This window comes from Pseudophryne corroboree, chromosome 5, assembly GCF_028390025.1.
Source record: "Pseudophryne corroboree isolate aPseCor3 chromosome 5, aPseCor3.hap2, whole genome shotgun sequence".
Taxonomy (NCBI): domain Eukaryota; kingdom Metazoa; phylum Chordata; class Amphibia; order Anura; family Myobatrachidae; genus Pseudophryne; species Pseudophryne corroboree.
In genome coordinates this window covers 810,743,703-810,770,402 of record NC_086448.1, presented here as the reverse complement: position 1 = coordinate 810,770,402, position 26,700 = coordinate 810,743,703, and positions in this window count along the sequence as shown.

The following is a 26,700-nucleotide window of genomic DNA, read 5'->3' as shown; positions in this document are numbered from 1 at the left end:
TGTGGTCACAATAATACTGTATGTTCTCATACAATAGGGGTCTATTGGAGAGATACATTGTGTCAGGTTGGGTTAGTAACTGAGGGATGATAAGGGAGTAAGTTAGGTGTTTATTGGGGGAGTTTGCCAGGTGAAAGGTGGACTAACACATTTTATTAACATAAAACATTGAATATTAACATTTTATTGCTACTTAAATACAAATAAATAAAATGTTTGAATATACTGTATAGTTTTATCTTATTGTAATAAAATTATAATTTCTGAAAGTTTTTTTAATTACTTATAGGAATAATAAAGGTATATTGTATTATTCACAAATGCTACAACTGTAACAGCTATTTGATATTTCTTTAAGAGTACAATGAATCACCATTTTTATTTCTATAATTATTTTTTATTTCAGTTCTGCAAAAAAAAAAAAAAAAATGATAGAAGACATTTGTACCGGGAGGTTTACTGAGTGTATGCGGAGGGTATTTTCATATATTATGCATTGAAAAGATATTTGGCATTTGAATCTCTTAAATAATCCATTGAAATAATCATATTCAAGGATGAGTGTGATCATTCAATGTTATCTTCAAGCATTCTTAAATTAACATTCTCTTTCTTCCTCAAGTGACTTAAAGGAAATTGTCTTCCTTGGGCCACATCTAATAATGCCACTGATGTAAAATACAGTAATGCTCTAAAGTCAGGACTTTTCCACAAATACACTTGTTCTACTTTAATATTCCATTACATGTTTAAAAGATCAATTCAGATGCTCAAGGGCTTAGCTACCATAGGTGCAGAGAGTGTAATTACTATGGGGCCCGGAGCTGAAAGGGGCCCAGCTTACATGTGTTATATTCATTTTTTACCATTGGTTGGTAAATATGGACCCTTGCAGATTTCTCCTTGAGGCCTACAAATATATAGTATTACCTCTGGACCTGCTCATTATAATGTGTTATAAAATAAACTGCAGGGCATTGTAAAGTTACATAATATGAACTGGGGCACTGTAATGTGGCACAATATGAAGTGGAGGCACTATAGTGTGGCTTAATATGAACTGAGGCACTATAATGTGGTACAATAAGAAATGGAGGCATTATAGTGTTGCATAATATGAACAAGGGCACTATAATGTGGTACAATAAGAAGTGGAGGCATTATAGTGTTGCATAATATGAACTGGGGTATTGTAATGTGGTACAATAAGAAGTGGAGGCATTATAGTGTGGCATAATATGAACTGGGACACTGTAATGTGGTACAATAAGAAGTGGAGGCATTATAGTGTGGCATAATATGAACTGGGACACTGTAATGTGGTACAATAAGAAGTGGAGGCATTATAGTGTGGCATAATATGAACTGGGACACTGTAATGTGGTACAATAAGAAATGGAGGCATTATAGTGTTGCATAATATGAACAAGGGCACTATAATGTGGTACAATAAGAAGTGGAGGCATTATAGTGTTGCATAATATGAACTGGGGTATTGTAATGTGGTACAATAAGAAGTGGAGGCATTATAGTGTGGCATAATATGAACTGGGACACTGTAATGTGGTACAATAAGAAGTGGAGGCATTATAGTGTGGCATAATATGAACTGGGACACTGTAATGTGGTACAATAAGAAGTGGAGGCATTATAGTGTGGCATAATATGAACTGGGACACTGTAATGTGGTACAATAAGAAGTGGAGGCATTATAGTGTTGCATAATATGAACTGGGGCACTATAATGTGGCACAATATGAAATGGAGGCTCTATAATGTGGCATAATATGAACTGAGTACTGTAATGTAGCACAATATGAAGTGGAGGCACTATAAGTGTGGCTTAATATGAACTGAGGCATTGTAATGAAGCACAATATAAAGTGGAGGAACTATAGTATGACTTAATATGAACTGAGGCACTGTAATGTAGCACAGTATGAAATGGAGGCACTATAGAATGACTTAATATGAACTGAGGCACTGTAATGTAGCACAGTATGAAGTGGAGGCACCATAGTATGACTTAATATGAACTGAGGCATTGTAATGTAGCACAATATGAAGTGGAGGCACTATAGTATGGCTTAACATGAACTGGGGCATTATAATGTATCACCATATGAAGTGGAGGCACTATAGTGTGGCTTAATATGAACTGGGGCATTGTAATGTAGCACAATATGAAGTGGAGGCACTATAGTATGGCTTAACATGAACTGGGGCATTATAATGTAGCACCATATGAAGTGGAGGCACTATAGTGTGGCTTACCATGAACTGGGGCATTGTAATGTAGCACAATATGAAGTGGAGGCACTATAGTGTGGCTTAATATGAACTTCCAATTGTAAACCGCAACAGAATTTGCTGCGCTATATAAGAGACTGTTGATATATAAATAAATAATAAACTGGGGCACTGTAAAGTGGATCAATATGAAGCTCTGTCCTGGAAATCCTCTCCTCGCACTTCTCAAGGTGTTTTCTGTATACAGGGGATGGATCCTGGAGTGCACACTGGTAATGAGAGGTGTGACCCTGCAGTGACCTTTCAGTACGGCATACAAAGACAATGCTGCAGGTGCACAATTCATACATTACCATTTTATTAATAATAATCATTGCCATAAAATGTAGCATTTTGAGTGAGGTCCTTCGCATAGTTATGGCCATACCTAATGCTGTGTATTTACATACACAATGGAAGACCCTTCTGCCTGGTGGTAGCACTCACGCCCACCTGTCTCATATATTGGTTTTAATTAGGTTCCTGAAATTTTTCAGACTGCAAGCAGAGCAAGGTGAATCCTGCACGAATGTGTATTAGAATGTCAGATTGGGGGTGGATTTTTGGGGTGGGGGTCCCCCTGGACTGCTATGGCTGGTCGGCCTCAGGAGCGGCGCAGGCTGACACTTAATTTTGTATTTCCTATCATCCCTATTGTGTGTGTTGTTTCAATGTAACTCATTTTCCACCTTCACTTCTCACTACTTTACCTCACTACTTTATTTCTCACCACGTTACCTCTCACTATTTTACCACTACTGTTTTTCATCAGCTTCTCTCACTAATCTGTCTTCATTTTATTTCACTCTATATTTTTTTACTAGAGTTGCCCTGGGGTCGCTCGGCTGCTTGGGTTTGAGGTGTCTCGTGCCCTGGACTTGTACCCCCCAGTGTGTTAGGCAATGCTCCGCTAAGCTGACACTCTTACCTGAAGCCAGGACTGGTGATCAGTGAGCTCCGATCATTTGATCCGTGCAGTAAACTGAGATGCTGGCCCGGACTTCACAGCAGTTCACGTTACATATCAGATGTCCGGGCTTCAGAGCACAGCAATCAAATGGCAGGGTCACTCACTGATCACCGATCACCGTAAGTGTTATTTTTTTATTCAAACTTTTTTATTTAAAAAGAAAAAGTCTGTGATCTGCTTGTGTTCTATTAGACACACATGGACAATCTGCCCATCTCATGTTTACAGTATCTATCTAATGTGTAAATGTGTTATGGAAAATAGATTGTAAGCTCCACTGGGGCAGGGACTGATGTGAATGGCCAAATGTTCTCTGTAAAGCGCTGCGGGATATGTGTGTATTATATAAATAATAAATCTATCTATGCATCTACAGTATCTCTCATTATTACCTTTATCTTATCTTGCACATCTATCAATCAATCTATCTATCTATCTATCTATCTATCTATCTGTCTGTCTGTCTGTCTGTCTGTCTGTCTGTCTATCTCATCTACAGTATATCTATCTACCCATCTATGGGGGTCATTACGAGTTGTTCGCTCGCAAGCTGCTTTTAGCAGCTTTGCACACGCTAAGCCGCCGCCTACTGGGAGTGAATCTTAGCTTATTAAAATTGCGAACGAAAGATTAGCAGAATTGCGAATAGACACTTCTTAGCAGTTTCTGAGTAGCTCCAGACTTACTCGGCATCTGCGATCAGTTCAGTCAGTGTCGTTCCTGGTTTGACGTCACAAACACACCCAGCGTTCGCCCAGACACTCCTCCGTTTCTCCAGCCACTCCCGCGTTTTTCCCAGAAACGGTAGCGTTTTTTCACACACTCCCATAAAACGGCCAGTTTCCGCCCAGAAACACCCACTTCCTGTCAATCACATTACGATCACCAGAACGAAGAAAAAACCTCGCAAGGCCGTGAGTAAAATTCATAACTGCATAGCAAATTTACTTGGCGCAGTCGCACTGCGGACATTGCGCATGCGCATTAGCGACTATTCGCTCCGTTGTGACAAAAAAATAACGAGCGAACAACTCGGAATGACCCCCTATATTTGTATACCTTTTGCAATATATCACAATACAAAAAGTAATGAAACAATTACCCCAACAAAATAATAATAATAATAATAATAATAATAATAATAATAACAACAATAAATAAAATGTAGTCATGTCTCAAAGTATATTTTTATGTATTCTTTTGGTTTTAATGTTCAAGAGATACCGTATAAATCAGTTTGTACCTGTTCTTATTATAAAAGGAACATTTGGCGACATGATAAATCAGAATGACCTGTATGTAAAGCAGTAAGAGGACAATGATGCACATGTATCTGTGTCAGCGTTGTATGCTTCCAGTAATTACTGTCATACTGTGCCCTGTGCTTCATGTGTGTGACATACAGTATCTGTTCATTAGTATGATAAACTGTTGCTCCAACCTGTACTGTACTCTGTGCTCCGTTATTAAAATACACTTTGTACAGACCTCTATAATATGTCAGCACAACGATATACAATTAATAAGTACTAGGTGCTTCATCGCGCCCTACGGGCGCTCTTCACACCGTCGCAAGGGGCTACGCCCCCTTAACCCTTGCATGCCTTTCTGGGGTTCAATATTTGTATTATATAAAGTGTAACCTGCATTCCTTTGTTAGTGGTTAAATATTGCACAATGAAAGGGCGTGCGATGGTGAAGGAGGCGCAGCCCCTTGCGACGGCGTGAACAGCACCTGCAGGGCACGATGTACAGAATGCAGCGGGTGCGGGGGGGACTGCGGATGGTGTCTGTAGATGCTGCAGGTGGAGGGGGGGCAGAAGTGGGGGTGGGGCCCGGATGGGGAAGAGTCGGGAGGTGCTGTGGGTGGGGGAGGGGCAGAGGAGTGGGGGATGCAGATTGGGGAGGGGTCCGGAGGCACTGCAGGTGGGGGAGGGGCAGGGGTGCCATGGGTGGGAGAGGGGCAGGTGTGGGGATGTTGTGGATGGGTGAAGGGTTCCGGAGGTGCTGTGGGATGGGAAGGGGCGGGAGTGCCGGGGATGGGGTAGGGGTCCGAAGGCGCCATGGGTAGGGGAGGGGCAGATACGGGTGGTGCGGCGCATAGGGAAGGAGTTCCGGAGGTGCTGCTGGTGGTGGAGGGGCAGGTGCGGTGGTGCCATTGGTGGGGGAGGGGTGGGTGAGGGGGGGACCGCGGATGGAGGAGGGTGTCTGCAGATGCTGCGGGTGGAGGGGGGCAGGTGTGGGGGGAGACATATAAAGGGGGTGGATGGTGGAGGGGGCCTGGAGGTGCTGTGGGTGGTGAAGGGGCGGAGGAGTGGGAGCCGCGGGTGGTGTAGGGGGTCTGGAGGCACAGCGTGTGGGGGAGGGGTGGAGGGGAAGGTGCGGACGTGTGGTGCATTGGGGAGAGGTCTGGAGGCACTGCGGGTATTGTACCTGCCAAAAAGGTAGTTGGAGGGTATGCAGTAACAGGGCCAGGACAGGGGTGACAGGGTCAGAACAGGGTTGACGGGGCCAGGACAGGGGTGACAGGGTCAGAAAAGGGGTGACGGGGCCAGGACCGGGGCGACGGGGCCAGGACAGAATTAACAGGGACAGGCTAGGGGTGACAGGCCAGGGTAGGGGTGGCAGGAACAGGACAGGGGTTACAGGGCCAGTATAGGGTTGACAGGGCAAGCACAGGGGTAACAGGGCTAGGATAGGGGTAACAGGGCCAGCATAAGGGTAACATGGCCAGCATAAGGGTAACATGGCCAGCATAAGGGTGACAGGGCCAGCATAAGGGTGAAAGGGCCAGGATAAGGGTGAAAGGGCCAGGATAAGGGTGACAGGGCCAGGATAAGGGTGACAGGGCCAGGATAAGGGTGACAGGGCCAGGATAAGGGTGAAAGGGCCAGGATAAGGGTGGCAGGGCAAGGCCAGGGGTGACAGGGACATGACAGAACACAGGGCACGGGAGAGATTGGTATTAGGGACAAAACAGTGGTGACAGACAGATGTGTCTTACCGGAGTCACTGTGTCACGATCCGGGTATCTGGACGCCATTTCTTACCCATCAGATGCCTCCTAAGGCTGGCTCAGCGCTCCAGGACCGGATCCCATCTGTTATCCTGATGTGTACATTCCTGTATCCTCTCCTGTCACTCTGGGACGCTGTCACAGTAAACGCCATATTACACCTGGCATGGCGTCACCCGCGGCCTCCGCCGCCGTCCCTGAACTTCTGCATGCAGAGTGTCTGAGTGGCGATTACGTCAGCCGCGGCCTCCGCTGTGTCCGCGTGGTTGGATGTGCATCTGTCAGCCTGGCGCCTCCTGTCTCCGGTGGCCGGCGCCGCCATTACTGTTTTCATTACCACATGGATTACAAACCAAACTTCCCTCCAAGTGTCTGCATGGGCGCAGCCATCTTGGATTCTGTCAGCTGATCATTTCCACCAATCTGTTCTCAGTATTGATAATCTGCATAATTGCCTAGCCAATCCCTTCCTTGCTGCAGGTATAAATACACTGTGCCTGAGCAAGGAAGGCGTCAGTGCTTTGGTTGTCAAACCTAGTTCCTGTTTGTCTCTCTCCTGTGATTGTCTTCCAGGTTCCAGCTCCTGTCTCAAGACTTCCACCATAGAGACCCGCACCAGCATTCCACCTGCGGTGTAGCCTGACTCTCCAATCCATTGTGGATTCATCTGTTTCCAGCTACAACATTACCTGCTTCCAGCTCAACTTCCAGCAGAGTACAGCTTCCCTTAAAGGGCCGGTGTCCTTTCTACACTTTACCACTCTCCACCGGTATTATTATTTCTCCGCTCTCAAGTTCTACATTTCAGTTCATATTTCATCGCTCCCAAGTTCATTTATTATTTAACTGGTTCCAGCCAGTATCCACTCCGTGCTAACAACAGTCTGGTTCCAGCCAGTATCCACAGCAGCTGTTTTATCTTCAGCAACCCAGCTTTTCCTGGAACACCAGCTGGCACAATCCTGGGTTATCTCCATTGCTACAGTCGGGCCTGGTAAGGACTTTCCATCTAGAAGATCATAAGAACTATCTCACACTACCAGTGCCCTGTGGCTCCTGCCATCCTGTAGTACCCAGGAACTGTATTTATTCTTTGCTGACTTTTACGTTTTCTTTTACTGCTGCTGTGTTGCGGAGTTGTCATAATAAACATCATTGACTTTTATCCAAGTTGTCGTGGTCACGCCTTCGGGCAGTTATTATTCATGTTACTTACATGTCCAGGGGTCTGATACAACCTCCCAGGTTCCGGTACATCTCAGCCCCTACAACTGAGGCTGCCTCCCGTCAGCTCAGGCCCTCAGTTGTGACAGTAAGCACTGACCTAATGAATCCAGCCGGAGACCAGGATCAAGCGGCCTGGCCGATGCAAGAACTGGCAGCCCGACTAGAACATCAGGAGGCTGCACAGGGCCACATCATCCGCTGTCTCCAGGATCTCTCTACTCGGCTGGATGGGATTCAGACAACTCTCCGTGGATCAGGCGCGTCTGGTGCGTCAACCACAGTGACTCCAGCTATAACCCCACCCACCTTACCCATTTCTGCTCCACGTCTTCATCTTCCAACGCCAGCAAAATTTGACGGATCTCCAAGATTCTGCAGGGGATTTCTCAACCAGTGTGAGATTCAGTTTGAGCTACAACCTGGCAATTTTCCCAGTGACCGTACAAAAATTGCCTACATTATTTCTCTTCTCAGTGGCTCAGCCCTTGATTGGGCATCACCGTTATGGGAGAGGTCCGACACCCTGCTATCTTCCTACACTGCCTTCGTGTCAACATTCAGGCGCATCTTCGACGAGCCAGGCCGGGTAACCTCAGCTTCATCCGAGATTCTCCGTTTACGCCAGGGGTCACGTACTGTAGGACAATATCTGATACAGTTCCAGATCCTGGCATCCGAACTGGCATGGAACGACGAGGCCCTGTATGCTGCATTCTGGCATGGCTTATCTGAGCGTATTAAAGATGAGTTAGCTACCAGAGACTTACCTTCTAAGTTAGATGAGCTAATCTCACTCTGCACGAAAGTTGATTTACGTTTCAGAGAGAGAGCAACTGAGCGTGGAAGATCATCTGCTCCAAAATCTTCTGCTCCTCCTCCTCGTCAACTGTCACCATCTAAAGATGAGCCCATGCAACTTGGTCGTTCCCGTTTAACTCCTGCTGAGCGCCGAAGACGTCTCTCCGAGTTTCTCTGTCTCTATTGTGCAGCTCCGTCTCACACCATTAATGCCTGTCCCAAACGTCCGGGAAACTCCAAATCCTAGCTCGCCAAGGAGAGGGCCGGCTAGGAGTAATGATCTCCTCTCCATCTCCTCAAGATTGTAATCTCCCAGTCTCGCTTGAAGTTGCTCAACGTTATCGGAACGTCATTGCCCTCCTTGATTCCGGAGCAGCTGGGAACTTTATTACCGAAGCCTATGTTAAACGGTGGTCCCTACCCACCGAGAGACTTCCTTCGTCCATTTCTTTAACTGCCGTGGATGGCAGCAAAATTTTTGATGCAGTTATTTCTTTAAGGACTCTACCAGTTCGTCTGAGAGTGGGAGTTCTTCATTCCGAACTTATTTCTTTTTTAGTGATTCCAAGAGCCACACATCCTGTGGTCCTGGGCCTTCCATGGCTCCGTCTTTACAATCCTACAATTGATTGGACGACTACGCAAATCCTGGCATGGGGTTCCTCCTGTGCTGAGACATGTTTGTTTAAAGTATTGCCTGTCTGTTCTTCCTCCCCCAGGTCGTCTGATGTTCCACCTCCTCCATATCAAGATTTCACGGATGTGTTCAGTAAAGCTTCTGCTGATATCCTTCCTCCTCATAGAGAATGGGACTGTCCGATTTATCTCGTTCCAGGGAAGGTTCCACCTCGAGGCCGAACTTATCCGTTGTCTCTGCCTGAGACGCATTCTATGGAGGAATATATTAAAGAGAACCTAGCAAAGGGGTTCATTCGACCTTCTTCTTCTCCAGCCGGCGCAGGCTTCTTTTTTGTAAAAAAGAAAGATGGTGGTCTGCGGCCGTGCATCGACTACAGAGGTTTGAACGACATCACCATCAAGAACCGTTATCCTTTACCCCTGATTACTGAGCTCTTTGACAGAGTTAGCGGAGCTACCATCTTTACAAAGCTGGACTTGCGAGGTGCATACAATCTCATCCGGATCCGTGAGGGTGACGAGTGGAAGACCGCCTTTAACACCCGTGACGGACATTATGAGTACCTCGTCATGCCCTTCGGATTGAGCAATGCTCCAGCTGTCTTCCAGCATTTTGTCAATGAGATCTTCAGAGACATTCTATACCGTCATGTCGTGGTCTATCTAGACGATATCCTCATTTTTGCCAACGATTTAGAGGAACATCGTTTTTGGGTTAAAGAGGTTCTGTCCCGTCTCCGTGTCAATCATCTCTATTGCAAATTAGAAAAATGCGTCTTTGAAGTCAAGTCCATTCCGTTTCTAGGGTACATTGTGTCCGGTTCCGGACTAGAGATGGATCCTGAGAAACTACAAGCAATCCAAAATTGGCCGGTACCCTTAACCCTCAAAGGGGTCCAGAGGTTCTTAGGGTTCGCCAACTATTACCGAAAGTTTATACGAGACTTTTCCACCATTGTGGCGCCTATTACTGCTTTCACTAAGAAGGGTGCTAACCCGTCCAAGTGGTCTGAAGAAGCCATGCAAGCATTTAATCTTTTAAAACAAAGGTTCATCTCTGCGCCTGTTCTGAAACAGCCTGACATCGACTCTCCTTTCATCTTAGAGGTGGATGCCTCCTCCGTTGGAGTAGGAGCGGTGTTATCTCAGAGGGCTAAAGATGGCCATTTACACCCTTGCAGTTTCTTCTCCCGGAAGTTCTCCCCAGCTGAGCGCAACTATGCCATTGGCGACCAGGAGTTGCTAGCCATCAAGCTCGCTCTAGAAGAGTGGAGGTATCTGTTGGAGGAAGCTTCTCATTCAATCACCATACTTACAGACCACAAGAACCTTTTATACCTGAAGGGCGCACAATGTCTCAACCCTCGTCAGGCCAGATGGGCACTTTTCTTTTCCAGGTTCGACTTTAAACTCCAGTTCTGTCCGGGCTCTCAGAATCGCAAGGCCGATGCCCTTTCCCGCTCATGGGAGCAAGAAAATGAGTCAGAGTCTTCAGACAAGCATCCTATTATAAATCCGTTGGCATTCTCCACGGTAGGGATGGACTCTACGCCCCCATCAGGGAAAAGTTTTGTGAAGCCGATGCTAAGGAAGAAGCTCATGCATTGGGCCCATGCTTCCCGTTTTGCCGGACATACAGGTATCCAAAAAACCCTGGAGTTTATCTCTAGGTCCTATTGGTGGCCAACTCTGAAAAAGGACGTCTTGGAGTTTATTGCATCTTGCCCAAAGTGTGCCCAACATAAAGTATCCCGCCAGTCGCCTGCGGGGCAACTGGTTCCACTATCCGTTCCCCGTCGACCATGGACCCACTTGTCGATGGATTTCATTACAGACTTACCCATGTACAACAAGTTCAATACCATCTGGGTGGTAGTTGACCGGTTCACCAAGATGGCACACTTCATTCCTCTCACCGGTCTTCCGTCAGCTTCCAAGTTGGCTCAAGTATTCATACAAGAGATCTTCCGACTCCACGGTCTTCCTGAAGAAATTATCTCAGATCGAGGAGTTCAATTCACAGCCAAATTCTGGCGAAGTTTATGTCAAGTCCTCCAAGTCAAGCTAAAGTTTTCCACGGCTTACCATCCTCAGACCAATGGTCAAACCGAGAGGGTGAATCAGGACTTGGAGGCCTTCCTCCGCATCTATGTGTCCTCCTCTCAAGATGACTGGGTTCAATTACTTCCCTGGGCCGAGTTCTGTCATAACAACCAGTATCATTCTTCATCTGCTTCAACACCATTCTTCACTAACTTTGGATTCCACCCTAAAGTCCCTGAGTTCCAACCGCTTCCAGCAACTTCTGTTCCCGCAGTGGATATCACCTTGCATCAGTTTGCCAATATCTGGAAGAGCGTACGATCAGCTCTGCTCAAGGCATCGTTCAGGTACAAGAAGTTTGCGGATAAGAAGCGTCGAGCAGTTCCTGCTCTCAAGGTGGGTGATCGGGTATGGTTATCCACGAAGAATTTGAGGTTAAGAGTTCCCAGTATGAAGTTTGCACCTCGCTATATCGGTCCTTTCAAGATTGAACAAGTCATCAATCCTGTTGCTTACAGACTCCAGTTGCCTCCCTTCTTAAAAATACCCAGGACATTCCATGTTTCCCTGTTGAAACCGCTGATCTTGAATCGGTTTCATTCCTCACTTCCTCCAACTCCGAAAGTCCAAACTCAACGAGGCGTTGAGTATGAAGTGGCCAAGATCCTGGACTCACGTCACCGTTACGGTCAACTACAATATCTTATTGACTGGAAGGGTTATGGTCCTGAGGAACGTTCATGGACCAATGCTTCTGATGTCCATGCTCCTGCCTTGGTCCGGAGATTCCATTCCAAGTTTCCTCAAAAGCCAAAGAAGTGTCCTGGGGCCACTCCTAAAGGGGGGGGTGCTGTCACGATCCGGGTATCTGGACGCCATTTCTTACCCATCAGATGCCTCCTAAGGCTGGCTCAGCGCTCCAGGACCGGATCCCATCTGTTATCCTGATGTGTACATTCCTGTATCCTCTCCTGTCACTCTGGGACGCTGTCACAGTAAACGCCATATTACACCTGGCATGGCGTCTCCCGCGGCCTCCGCCGCCGTCCCTGAACTTCTGCATGCAGAGTGTCTGAGTGGCGATTACGTCAGCCGCGGCCTCCGCTGTGTCCGCGTGGTTGGATGTGCATCTGTCAGCCTGGCGCCTCCTGTCTCCGGTGGCCGGCGCCGCCATTACTGTTTTCATTACCACATGGATTACAAACCAAACTTCCCTCCAAGTGTCTGCATGGGCGCAGCCATCTTGGATTCTGTCAGCTGATCATTTCCACCAATCTGTTCTCAGTATTGATAATCTGCATAATTGCCTAGCCAATCCCTTCCTTGCTGCAGGTATAAATACACTGTGCCTGAGCAAGGAAGGCGTCAGTGCTTTGGTTGTCAAACCTAGTTCCTGTTTGTCTCTCTCCTGTGATTGTCTTCCAGGTTCCAGCTCCTGTCTCAAGACTTCCACCATAGAGACCCGCACCAGCATTCCACCTGCGGTGTAGCCTGACTCTCCAATCCATTGTGGATTCATCTGTTTCCAGCTACAACATTACCTGCTTCCAGCTCAGCTTCCAGCAGAGTACAGCTTCCCTTAAAGGGCCGGTGTCCTTTCTACACTTTACCACTCTCCACCGGTATTATTATTTCTCCGCTCTCAAGTTCTACATTTCAGTTCATATTTCATCGCTCCCAAGTTCATTTATTATTTAACTGGTTCCAGCCAGTATCCACTCCGTGCTAACAACAGTCTGGTTCCAGCCAGTATCCACAGCAGCTGTTTTATCTTCAGCAACCCAGCTTTTCCTGGAACACCAGCTGGCACAATCCTGGGTTATCTCCATTGCTACAGTCGGGCCTGGTAAGGACTTTCCATCTAGAAGATCATAAGAACTATCTCACACTACCAGTGCCCTGTGGCTCCTGCCATCCTGTAGTACCCAGGAACTGTATTTATTCTTTGCTGACTTTTACGTTTTCTTTTACTGCTGCTGTGTTGCGGAGTTGACATAATAAACATCATTGACTTTTATCCAAGTTGTCGTGGTCACGCCTTCGGGCAGTTATTATTCATGTTACTTACATGTCCAGGGGTCTGATACAACCTCCCAGGTTCCGGTACATCTCAGACCCTACAACTGAGGCTGCCTCCCATCAGCTCAGGCCCTCAGTTGTGACACACTGCTGCTGGCTGCTGCTGTTCCACTCCAACCTGTTGGGATCTGCTGCTGGTGGAGACTTGGCATGGCTGACTCTCTTAGGCTGGAGTCCTGCTTCCTCTGTCCGTCCGCATCCCTCCCCCCCTCCTCAGTCACACACACACACCGCAGACCTCGCGCAGCTGCCGGGCACTGTGGTAAGGGGAGACTGGGAGTGACTGGTTAGCCCCCAGGAGATGCTGCGGCTGGAGGGAGGAGGGGGTCGGAGCCTGCAAGCAGCTCGGACTTCTGCAGCGTTACCCGCCGGCTAAAGTGTGTGAAGGAGCTGGGCGCACCTCACTGTGGGTGGCAGCGCTGCAGCTAGTGGTGGGGTTGCCGGGGCTGGAGATAACAGAGGCAGTACGGAACCTGCACAGCGGCAGGTGCCCCACAAAACTGCAGCTAAGAAGCGTGGAGTGTGCCAGAAAGTGACGCTCCTCTGCGCAGCTGCCGGGCACTGTGGTAAGGGGAGACTGGGAGTGACTGGTTAGCCCCCAGGAGATGCTGCGGCTGGAGGGAGGAGGGGGTCGGAGCCTGCAAGCAGCTCGGACTTCTGCAGCGTTACCCGCCGGCTAAAGTGTGTGAAGGAGCTGGGCGCACCTCACTGTGGGTGGCAGCGCTGCAGCTAGTGGTGGGGTTGCCGGGGCTGGAGATAACAGAGGCAGTACGGAACCTGCACAGCGGCAGGTGCCCCACAAAACTGCAGCTAAGAAGCGTGGAGTGTGCCAGAAAGTGACGCTCCTCTGCGCCAGAGAGGGGGGGGGTCAAGCACACAGTGAGCCGGTGCCCGTCTGTCTGTACGGCATACCCCCTCACACACCCCCATACCTCCCAAATGTCCCGATTTTCGCGGGACAGTCCCATTTTTTGGGGTCTGTCCCGCTGTCCCACCCGCGGGTCGCAGTGTCCCGCGGTAACGGGGGGGTCAGTTGGAAAGCTCCTGTACTCGCTGTTCTGCTTAGCAGAGCAGCGGTGAATAGTGGAGACAGAGGGAGAGGGGGCATCAGGGGGTATGGATTAAGGGGGGGGTTCCAGCAGCAGAGCCGGATAAAGGGGTGGGCAGGGGGTACGTACCATTGGCCCCACAGTTTTAGGGGGCCCCCCAGCTCGAGTAGCTCTGTCCCAGCTCAGAAGCCCCCCCCGTCCTGCCAGCAACAACGGCAGCATTGTGCTACTGTCAGCACACGCTGCTGCGTGTTGGCAGGTCTGTGGTGTTGCAGGGAGGCAGCAGTCTCCCTGCTTTCTTCTGCCTGTGCGGGTGTGTAGGTGGGAGCGACCACCTCCTCTGGATTTACCCCTAGCTGAGGGGCCAAAATTCCATAAAAAAAACACACACGAAATTTGCGTAAGGGGCGTGGCCTCGCGCCCGCGATTAGGCCACGCCCCCAACCCACAGCAGGCACATCAATGAGATAGGGCTCCCCTGTCTCAAGTGCCCTGGCCCCCCCGGACTCATAATCAGCCCCTGGGGGCATGCCAGCAGCTCTCAGAGCGCTGGGCATGCCCCCTCATTGACGAAAACGGGGCCCTCCCGTGAAGCCACGCGCCCTTTTCGCCGAGTGTGTGTCCCTCCTTCTGTCTGAAGAAAGCTCCTGCAGAAAGCTGGGAGGTATGCACCCCTGCCTGTGCCATGCCCATACTATCTGCTTCTGCTCCTAGTCTCCTGTAGATTTGGCCAGATCTGTGACTCATTTGACTAACTCCGCCCACTGTTGTGACTCCGCCCAGCGTTAGCAAATGAATCACAAAGTCACAGATCTGGGCTATTATATAGGAGACTATTAAATCTATTTATTACATTAGTTATTTTTCATAGACTGCTCAATTCCTATTAATGTTATTACAGATACTTTATTACTTATTTTTGTGTTCCCATCCTTAGCCATTTTTTACTCCCTACTTACATAACATTATCCCCCCCCCATGGCAATTGCGTATATTGTACATGCCATATAAATATTGCGTACAATCAAACAATAACCTACGTTCACAAAAAGCTTTCAAATGTACAGCTGTGCAGAGACGGATTTAGACCTCCAGGGGCCCTAGGCAAGATACCTGTTTGGGGCCCCCCTCCTTCAACAATCCATAGCTGTATATTTTCACTCCTGGTTGTGAGCTGCATTATAAAAGAGTATTTTGGTGCATATGTGGTGCGATGGCGTCACGTGCACAGACTACCAATAATTGCTCAGTTGCATAAACATCTGCATGGCTTACAAATCTGAACCAGGCCCTTGTCTTTTGGAAGTAGATTTGCAACACGCGTCACATTTAACATAAACCGACCGCCACATACAGTGGGTGAAACCATTGTGTGTCTCCAAACATTTCTCATCTTGGGCGGGATGTATTGACATACATCGTCGCCCCTCACCGGTACCGCAGCGATGTTGATCGCATATGTACTAACATATGCGATCAACATCGCGATGCAGTGATGGAGGCCCCCCACGATACCTGTTAGGTGGTCTGCGGGGGGTCTCTGTCACCTCCCAGGGGTCCCCACACAGGCTAGATGCCGGGAAGCAGCAGCAGGCTGCCCCCGGCGCCTCCTCCTCCCCCCTGCAGCCGTAAGAACGTCCGGCTGCGTTGCTAGGGGGAGGAGGAGATTACCTTCCAGGTCCAGGGCAGCCTGGAGGAAGGTAAGCTGGGGGGGGAGGGGGGAGGCGTCTGCGACGGTGTCGGCGGTTTGCAGCGGTCAGCAAAAAGAAGCCCATAGGCTTCTATAGGGTATCGCCATCCAGAGATGGCGATACCCTGGACGCCGAAAACGCGGCGGTAGGGTGTTAGTAAATATGAAAATGCAGTAAAACCCCCGTTTTCGGGGGTTTTACAACATTTTTGCTTTAGTACATCCCGCCCCATATCAAAGAACATGGCTTAACAAGTCGATCGGCTGCAATCTCAAGATTATTGGTTCAGGTCCTAGCGTTTCTTGGACTGGACAGGATCTAGGTGTATAGATGAGTGTGTAAAGTAGGGATGTGCACTTGCAATTTTTCGGGTTTTGTGTTTTGGTTTTGGGTTCGGTTCCGCAGCCGTGTTTTGGGTTCGACCGCGTTTTGGCAAAACCTCACCGAATTTTTTTTGTCGGATTCGGGTGTGTTTTGGATTCAGTGTTTTTTTTTCAAAAAACCCTAAAAAACAGCTTAAATCATAGAATTTGGGGGTCATTTTGATCCCAAAGTATTATTAACCTCAAAAACCATAATTTCCACTCATTTTCAGTCTATTCTGAATACCTCACACCTCACAATATTATTTTTAGTCCTAAAATTTGCACCGAGGTCGCTGGATGACTAAGCTAAGCGACCCTAGTGGCCGACACAAACACCTGGCCCATCTAGGAGTGTCACTGCAGTGTCACGCAGGATGGCCCTTCCAAAAAACACTCCCCAAACAGCACATGACGCAAAGAAGAAAAAAAAAGGCGCAATGAGGTAGCTGTGTGAGTAAGCTAAGCGACCCTAGTGGCCGACACAAACACCTGGCCCATCTAGGAGTGGCACTGCAGTGTCACGCAGGATGGCTCTTCCAAAAAACACTCCCCAAACAGCACATGACGCAAAGAAGAAAAAAAGAGGCGCAATGAGGTAGCTGTGTGAGTAAGCTAAGCGACCCTAGTGGCCGACACAAACACCTGGCCCATCTAGGAGTGTCACTGCAGTGTCACGCAGGATGGCCCTTCCAAAAAACACTCCCCAAACAGCACATGACGCAAAGAAGAAAAAAAGAGGCGCAATGAGGTAGCTGTGTGAGTAAGCTAAGCGACCCTAGTGGCCGACACAAACACCTGGCCCATCTAGGAGTGGCACTGCAGTGTCACGCAGGATGGCCCTTCCAAAAAACACTCCCCAAACAGCACATGACGCAAAGAAGAAAAAAAGAGGCGCAATGAGGTAGCTGTGTGAGTAAGATAAGCGACCCTAGTGGCCGACACAAACACCTGGCCCATCTAGGAGTGGCACTGCAGTGTCACGCAGGATGGCCCTTCCAAAAAACACTCCCCAAACAGCACATGACGCAAAGAAGAAAAAAAGAGGCGCAATGAGGTAGCTGTGTGAGTAAGCTAAGCGACCCTAGTGGCCGACACAAACACCTGGCCCATCTAGGAGTGGCACTGCAGTGTCACGCAGGATGGCCCTTCCAAAAAACACTCCCCAAACAGCACATGACGCAAAGAATAAAAAAAGAGGCGCAATGAGGTAGCTGTGTGAGTAAGCTAAGCGACCCTAGTGGCCGACACAAACACCTGGCCCATCTAGGAGTGGCACTGCAGTGTCACGCAGGATGGCCCTTCCAAAAAACACTCCCCAAACAGCACATGACGCAAATAAAAATGAAAGAAAAAAGAGGTGCAAGATGGAATTGTCCTTGGGCCCTCCCACCCACCCTTATGTTGTATAAACAGGACATGCACACTTTAACCAACCCATCATTTCAGTGACAGGGTCTGCCACACGACTGTGACTGAAATGACGGGTTGGTTTGGACCCCCACCGAAAAAGAAGCAATTAATCTCTCCTTGCACAAACTGGCTCTACAGAGGCAAGATGTCCACCTCATCATCATCCTCCGATATATCACCATGTACATCCCGCTCCTCACAGATTATCAATTCGTCCCCACTGGAATCCACCATCTCAGCTCCCTATGTACTTTGTGGAGGCAATTGCTGCTGGTCAATGTCTCCACGGAGGAATTGATTATAATTCATTTTAATGAACATCATCTTCTCCACATTTTCTGGAAGTAACCTCGTACGCAGATTGCTGACAAGGTGAGCGGCGGCACTAAACACTCTTTCGGAGTACACACTTGTGGGAGGGCAACTTAGGTAGAATAAAGCCAGTTTGTGCAAGGGCCTCCAAATTGCCTCTTTTTCCTGCCAGTATAAGTACGGACTGTCTGACGTGCCTACTTGGATGCGGTCACTCATATAATCCTCCACCATTCTTTCAATGGTGAGAGAATCATATGCAGTGACAGTAGACGACATGTCCGTAATCGTTGTCAGGTCCTTCAGTCCGGACCAGATGTCAGCATCAGCAGTCGCTCCAGACTGCCCTGCATCACCGCCAGCGGGTGGGCTCGGAATTCTGAGCCTTTTCCTCGCACCCCCAGTTGCGGGAGAATGTGAAGGAGGAGATGTTGACAGGTCGCGTTCCGCTTGACTTGACAATTTTGTCACCAGCAGGTCTTTGAACCCCAGCAGTCTTGTGTCTGCCGGAAAGAGAGATCCAAGGAAGTTTTTAAATCTAGGATCGAGCACGGTGGCCAAAATGTAGTGCTCTGATTTCAACAGATTGACCACCCGTGAATCCTTGTTAAGCGAATTAAGGGCTCCATCCACAAGTCCCACATGCCTAGCGGAATCGCTCCCTTTTAGCTCCTCCTTCAATGCCTCCAGCTTCTTCTGCAAAAGCCTGATGAGGGGAATAACCTGCATCAGGCTGGCAGTGTCTGAACTGACTTCACGTGTGGCAAGTTCAAAAGGTTGCAGAACCTTGCACAACGTTGAAATCATTCTCCACTGCGCTTGAGACAGGTACATTCCACCTCCTATATCGTGCTCAATTGTATAGGCTTGAATGGCCTTTTGCTGCTCCTCCAACCTCTGAAGCATATAGAGGGCTGAATTCCACCTCGTTACCACTTCTTGCTTCAGATGATGGCAGGGCAGGTTCAGGCGTTTTTGGTGGTGCTCCAGTCTTCTGTACGTAGTGCCTGTACGCCGAAAGTGTCCCGCAATTCTTCTGGCCACCGACAGCATCTCTTGCACGCCCCTGTCGTTTTTAAAAAAATTCTGCACCACCAAATTCAAGGTATGTGCAAAACATGGGACGTGCTGGAATTTGCCCATATTTAATGCACACACAATATTGCTGGCGTTGTCCGATGCCACAAATCCACAGGAGAGTCCAGTTGGGGTAAGCCATTCCGCGATGATCTTCCTCAGTTGCCGTAAGAGGTTTTCAGCTGTGTGCGTATTCTGGAAACCGGTGATACAAAGCGTAGCCTGCCTAGGAAAGAGTTGGCGTTTGCGAGATGCTGCTACTGGTGCCGCCGCTGCTGTTCTTGCGGCGGGAGTCCATACATCTACCCAGTGGGCTGTCACAGTCATATAGTCCTGACCCTGCCCTGCTCCACTTGTCCACATGTCCGTGGTTAAGTGGACATTGGGTACAACTGCATTTTTTAGGACACTGGTGAGTCTTTTTCTGACGTCCGTGTACATTCTCGGTATCGCCTGCCTAGAGTAGTGGAACCTAGATGGTATTTGGTAACGGGGGCACACTGCCTCAATAAATTGTCTAGTTCCCTGTGAACTAACGGCGGATACCGGACGCACGTCTAACACCAACATAGTTGTCAAGGCCTCAGTTATCCGCTTTGCAACAGGATGACTGCTGTGATATTTCATCTTCCTCGCAAAGGACTGTTGGACAGTCAATTGCTTGGTGGAAGTAGTAAAAGTGGGCTTACGACTTCCCCTCTGGGATGACCATCGACTCCCAGCAGCAACAACAGCAGCGCCAGCAGCAGTAGGCGTTACACGCAAGGATGCATCGGAGGAATCCCAGGCAGGAGAGGACTCGTCAGAATTGCCAGTGACATGGCATGCAGGACTATTGGCATTCCTGGGGAAGGAGGAAATTGACACTGAGGGAGTTGGTGGGGTGGTTTGCGTGAGCTTGGTTACAAGAGGAAGGGATTTACTGGTCAGTGGACTGCTTCCGCTGTCGCCCAAAGTTTTTGAACTTGTCACTGACTTATTATGAATGCGCTGCAGGTGACGTATAAGGGAGGATGTTCCGAGGTGGTTAACGTCCTTACCCCTACTTATTACAGCTTGACAAAGGCAACACACGGCTTGACAAATGTTGTCCGCATTTCTGGTGAAATACTTCCACACCGAAGAGCTGATTTTTTTGGTATTTTCACCAGGCATGTCAACGGCCCTATTCCTCCCACGGACAACAGGTGTCTCCCCGGGTGCCTGACTTAAACAAACCACCTCACCATCAGAATCCTCCTTGTCAATTTCCTCCCCAGCGCCAGCAACACCCATATCCTCCTCATCCTGGTGTACTTCAACACTGACATCTTCAATCTGACTATCAGGAACTGGACTGTGGGTGCTCCTTCCAGCACTTGCAGGGGGCGTGCAAATGGTGGAAGGCGCATGCTCTTCACGTCCAGTGTTGGGAAGGTCAGGCATCGCAACCGACACAATTGGACTCTCCTTGTGGATTTGGGATTTCGAAGAACGCACAGTTCTTTGCGGTGCTTTTGCCAGCTTGAGTCTTTTCAGTTTTCTAGCGAGAGGCTGAGTGCTTCCATCCTCATGTGAAGCTGAACCACTAGCCATGAACATAGGCCAGGGCCTCAGCCGTTCCTTGCCACTCCGTGTGGTAAATGGCATATTGGCAAGTTTACGCTTCTCCTCCGACAATTTTATTTTAGATTTTGGAGTCCTTTTTTTACTGATATTTGGTGTTTTGGATTTTACATGCTCTGTACTATGACATTGGGCATCGGCCTTGGCAGACGACGTTGCTGGCATTTCATCGTCTCGGCCATGACTAGTGGCAGCAGCTTCAGCACGAGGTGGAAGTGGATCTTGATCTTTCCCTAATTTTGGAACCTCAACATTTTTGTTCTCCATATTTTAATAGGCACAACTAAAAGGCACCTCAGGTAAACAATGGAGATGGATGGATACTAGTATACTTATGGATGGACGAGCGACTGCCGACACAGAGGTAGCTACAGCCGTGGACTACCGTACTGTGTCTGCTGCTAATATAGACTGGATGATAATGAGATGAAATCAATATATATATATATATATAATATCACTAGTACTGCAGCCGGACAGGTATATATATTTATTATGTAATGACTGATGACGGACCTGCTGGACACTGTCAGCTCAGCAGCACCGCAGACTGCTACAGTAAGCTACTATAGTAGTATGTATAAAGAAGAAGAAAGAAAAAAAAAAAACCACGGGTAGGTGGTATACAATTATGGATGGACGAGCGACTGCTGACACAGAGGTAGCTACAGCCGTGGACTACCGTACTGTGTCTGCTGCTAATATAGACTGGATGATAATGAGATTAAATCAATATATATATATATATAATATCACTAGTACTGCAGCCGGACAGGTATATATATTTATTATGTAATGACTGATGACGGACCTGCTGGACACTGTCAGCTCAGCAGCACCGCAGACTGCTACAGTAAGCTACTATAGTAGTATGTATAAAGAAGAAGAAAGAAAAAAAAAAAACCACGGGTAGGTGGTATACAATTATGGATGGACCAGCGACTGCCGACACAGAGGTAGCTACAGCCGTGGACTACCGTACTGTGTCTGCTGCTAATATAGACTGGATGATAATGAGATGAAATCAATATATATATATATATATATATAATATCACTAGTACTGCAGCCGGACAGGTATATATATTTATTATGTAATGACTGATGACGGACCTGCTGGACACTGTCAGCTCAGCAGCACCGCAGACTGCTACAGTAAGCTACTATAGTAGTATGTATAAAGAAGAAGAAAGGAAAAAAAAAAACCACGGGTAGGTGGTATACAATTATGGATGGACCAGCGACTGCCGACACAGAGGTAGCTACAGCCGTGGACTACCGTACTGTGTCTGCTGCTAATATAGACTGGATGATAATGAGATGAAATCAATATATATATATATAATATCACTAGTACTGCAACCGGACAGGTATATATATTTATTATGTAATGACTGATGACGGACCTGCTGGACACAGTCAGCTCAGCAGCACCGCAGACTGCTACAGTAAGCTACTATAGTAGTATGTATAAAGAAGAAAGAAAAAAAAAACCACGGGTAGGTGGTATACAATATTATATATATATTATATACAATTATATATATATATATATATATATATATATATATATATTAAACTGGTTGGTGGTGACTGGTGGTCAGGTCACTGGTCACACTATCAGCAACTTGCAAGTAGTACTCCTAAGCAGACAATCACAATATATATTATACTGGTGGTCAGTGTGGTCACAATGGCAGTGTGGCACTCTGGCAGCATAAGTGTGCACTGTACATTATATGTACTCCTGAGTCCTGCTCTCAGACTCTAACTGCTCCCCACTGTCAGTGTCTCCCCCACAAGTCAGATAATATACAGTCACACTATCTATCACTTCAGCAAGTAACTAGTACTCCTCCTAATGCTCCCCAAAATTACTACTGTGTCTCTCTCTACTGTCTCACTCTCTTCTCTATAAACGGAGAGGACGCCAGCCACGTCCTCTCCCTATGAATCTCAATGCACGTGTGAAAATGGCGGCGACGCGCGGCTCCTTATATAGAATCCGAGTCTCGCGATAGAATCTGAGCCTCGCGAGAATCCGACAGCGGGATGATGACGTTCGGGCGCGCTCGGGTTAACCGAGCAAGGCGGGAAGATCCGAGTCGCTCGGCCCCGTGTAAAAAAACATGAAGTTCGGGCGGGTTCGGATTCCGAGGAACCGAACCCGCTCATCCCTAGTGTAAAGGTGACTGCAATTCTACCTTACACAGCAGCAACTGAAAACTGTATACTCTAGGCCTGGGCCTGCGTCTACACAAATATATTTAGATCTGTAAATCCAGGACACATATCATCCTTACCCTAATCCTGACCCTAACTCATCACTAACCCCAACTTCACCCTAACCATACCCTAACCAATACCCTAACCCCAAACCCAATCTGCTAAACCCTACATAACCCCAATACCCTATCCCTAAACCCAAACCCCTAACCCTAAGTTTTTCCCTCTTAATTACTAATTAGTACTATAAAGGTGGATGGCCCTCTCCTCGTTGCTCCTTACAAATAAGACACAATTCTGATCTGACAGAGAGTTGGGAATCAGAAGGTCGCTGTGAGGTGGCCTCAGCACTGGAGGCTGTGGTGTGAACACATGGAGCTGGTGATGTGGCGGGTTAGGGTACATACAGATGTAGCCATGCTTATCTTCATCGGCGTAGCTACCATAGGTGCAGGGGATGCGGCTGCTATGGGGCCCAAGTCGTCTCTGGGACCTGAGCCTTCCCCTGCACCCAGTGTTGGGCCCAGCCCCCGGCGCTGGCAGCTTTTTACATTACAAGTGTGCTGCTGTGCTGCAGCCACACCCGCTCACCTGACCGGACCTCCGCCTCACCTGGCTACTAACTAATGCTGGGAGGAGGCGTGGCTGATTATGCAGGGACATCGCCGGACCACGGCCACGCCTCCTCCCAGCATCTGTGAGGAGTCAGGAGACGGAGCCGGGCCGGGCAGTACAGGAGCACACTGGGACCCCAATGCTGAGGCCAATGGGGATCCATAGGGGGCGCTTCTGTGCGTGCGGGTGGGCGGGCATGGAATTATGCTATGGGGTCCCAAATGAGATAGCTACGTCCCTGCTCATCTTTGCGGTGATGCGGCATGCCGCATTGCTGTAAGATGAGCATGTCTACATCTGTACAAAGAAATGTGTGTCTGTGTCCTGCTTAGTGCCCTTGACATGTAACTATGGTGATGAGATATCACGGTCACCACAGACTATGGTGGGCTTATCTATCCCAGGCTGTGTGGCACAGGGCTTTCATCTGCATTTTCACACTGCAAGCACTGGGTACCTACCTAATATAACAGTGACATTACTGGGGTGCCAGGGTCATTTCACAAGCTAGACACTGACTACCCAACAACCCTGCAATTGATAGATGTATGTATAAGCACAGTGGCGGATCTAGACTTAACTTTTAGGGGGGGGGTGTTAATAATTCTGACTCCTCCCCCAAATCATAGCTCCTCCCACTTTGAAATGCCCTTCCCGTTCGCTTCTAAAATCTCCTGTTGTTGCCATTACTAATAAAATGTTGCCAGTTAGTGGAGAGAACCATGCGCACTGGTGATAGAGACTGGCAAATCGCCGTTCCTGCATAGCACACAGAATGAGGCGAAATTCACATTATAGCACACGGTATGAGCGGAAATTCACATTATACCACATGGTATGAGCTGAAATTCACATTATAGCGCACGGTATGAGCGGAAATTCACATTATAGTAGAGATGAGCACCGGAAATTTTTCGGGTTTTGTGTTTTGGTTTTGGGTTCGGTTCCGCGGCCGTGTTTTGGGTTCGACCGCGTTTTGGCAAAACCTCACCGAATTTTTTTTGTCGGATTCGGGTGTGTTTTGGATTCGGGTGTTTTTTTCAAAAAAACCCTAAAAAACAGCTTAAATCATAGAATTTGGGGGTCATTTTGATCCCATATTATTATTAACCTCAAAAACCATAATTTCCACTCATTTTCAGTCTATTCTGAATACCTCACACCTCACAATATTATTTTTAGTCCTAAAATTTGCACCGAGTTCGCTGGATGACTAAGCTAAGCGACCCTAGTGGCCGACACAAACACCTGGCCCATCTAGGAGTGTCACTGCAGTGTCACGCAGGATGGCCCTTCCAAAAAACACTCCCCAAACAGCACATGACGCAAAGAAAAAAAGAGGTGCAATGAGGTAGCTGTGTGACTAATCTCAGCGACCCAAGTGCCCGACACAAACACCTGGCCCATCTAGGAGTGGCACTGCAGTGTCACGCAGGATGTCCCTTCCAAAAAACCCTCCCCAAACAGCACATGACGCAAAGAAAAAAAGAGGCGCAATGAGGTAGCTGTGTGAGTAAGATTAGCGACCCTAGTGGCCGACACAAACACCGGGCCCATCTAGGAGTGGCACTGCAGTGTCACGCAGGATGTCCCTTCCAAAAAACCCTCCCCAAACAGCACATGACGCAAAGAAAAATAAAAGAAAAAAGAGGTGCAAGATGGAATTGTCCTTGGGCCCTCCCACCCACCCTTATGTTGTATAAACAGGACATGCACACTTTAACCAACCCATCATTTCAGTGACAGGGTCTGCCACACGACTGTGACTGATATGACGGGTTGGTTTGGACCCCCACCAAAAAAGAAGCAATTAATCTCTCCTTGCACAAACTGGCTCTACAGAGGCAAGATGTCCACCTCATCATCATCCTCCGATATATCACCGTGTTCATCCCCCTCCTCACAGATTATCAATTCGTCCCCACTGGAATCCACCATCTCAGCTCCCTGTGTACTTTGTGGAGGCAATTGCTGCTGGTCAATGTCTCCGCGGAGGAATTGATTATAATTCATTTTAATGAACATCATCTTCTCCACATTTTCTGGATGTAACCTCGTACGCCGATTGCTGACAAGGTGAGCGGCGGCACTAAACACTCTTTCGGAGTACACACTTGTGGGAGGGCAACTTAGGTAGAATAAAGCCAGTTTGTGCAAGGGCCTCCAAATTGCCTCTTTTTCCTGCCAGTATAAGTACGGACTGTGTGACGTGCCTACTTGGATGCGGTCACTCATATAATCCTCCACCATTCTTTCAATGTTGAGAGAATCATATGCAGTGACAGTAGACGACATGTCCGTAATCGTTGTCAGGTCCTTCAGTCCGGACCAGATGTCAGCATCAGCAGTCGCTCCAGACTGCCCTGCATCACCGCCAGCGGGTGGGCTCGGAATTCTGAGCCTTTTCCTCGCACCCCCAGTTGCGGGAGAATGTGAAGGAGGAGATGTTGACAGGTCGCGTTCCGCTTGACTTGACAATTTTGTCACCAGCAGGTCTTTGCACCCCAGCAGACTTGTGTCTGCCGGAAAGAGAGATCCAAGGTAGGTTTTAAATCTAGGATCGAGCACGGTGGCCAAAATGTAGTGCTCTGATTTCAACAGATTGACCACCCGTGAATCCTTGTTAAGCGAATTAAGGGCTGCATCCACAAGTCCCACATGCCTAGCGGAATCGCTCCCTTTTAGCTCCTTCTTCAATGCCTCCAGCTTCTTCTGCAAAAGCCTGATGAGGGGAATGACCTGACTCAGGCTGGCAGTGTCTGAACTGACTTCACGTGTGGCAAGTTCAAAGGGCATCAGAACCTTGCACAACGTTGAAATCATTCTCCACTGCACTTGAGACAGGTGCATTCCACCTCCTATATCGTGCTCAATTGTATAGGCTTGAATGGCCTTTTGCTGCTCCTCCAACCTCTGAAGCATATAGAGGGTTGAATTCCACCTCGTTACCACTTCTTGCTTCAGATGATGGCAGGGCAGGTTCAGTAGTTTTTGGTGGTGCTCCAGTCTTCTGTACGTGGTGCCTGTACGCCGAAAGTGTCCCGCAATTCTTCTGGCCACCGACAGCATCTCTTGCACGCCCCTGTCGTTTTTTAAAAAATTCTGCACCACCAAATTCAAGGTATGTGCAAAACATGGGACGTGCTGGAATTTGCCCATATTTAATGCACACACAATATTGCTGGCGTTGTCCGATGCCACAAATCCACAGGAGAGTCCAATTGGGGTAAGCCATTCTGCGATGATCTTCCTCAGTTGCCGTAAGAGGTTTTCAGCTGTGTGCGTATTCT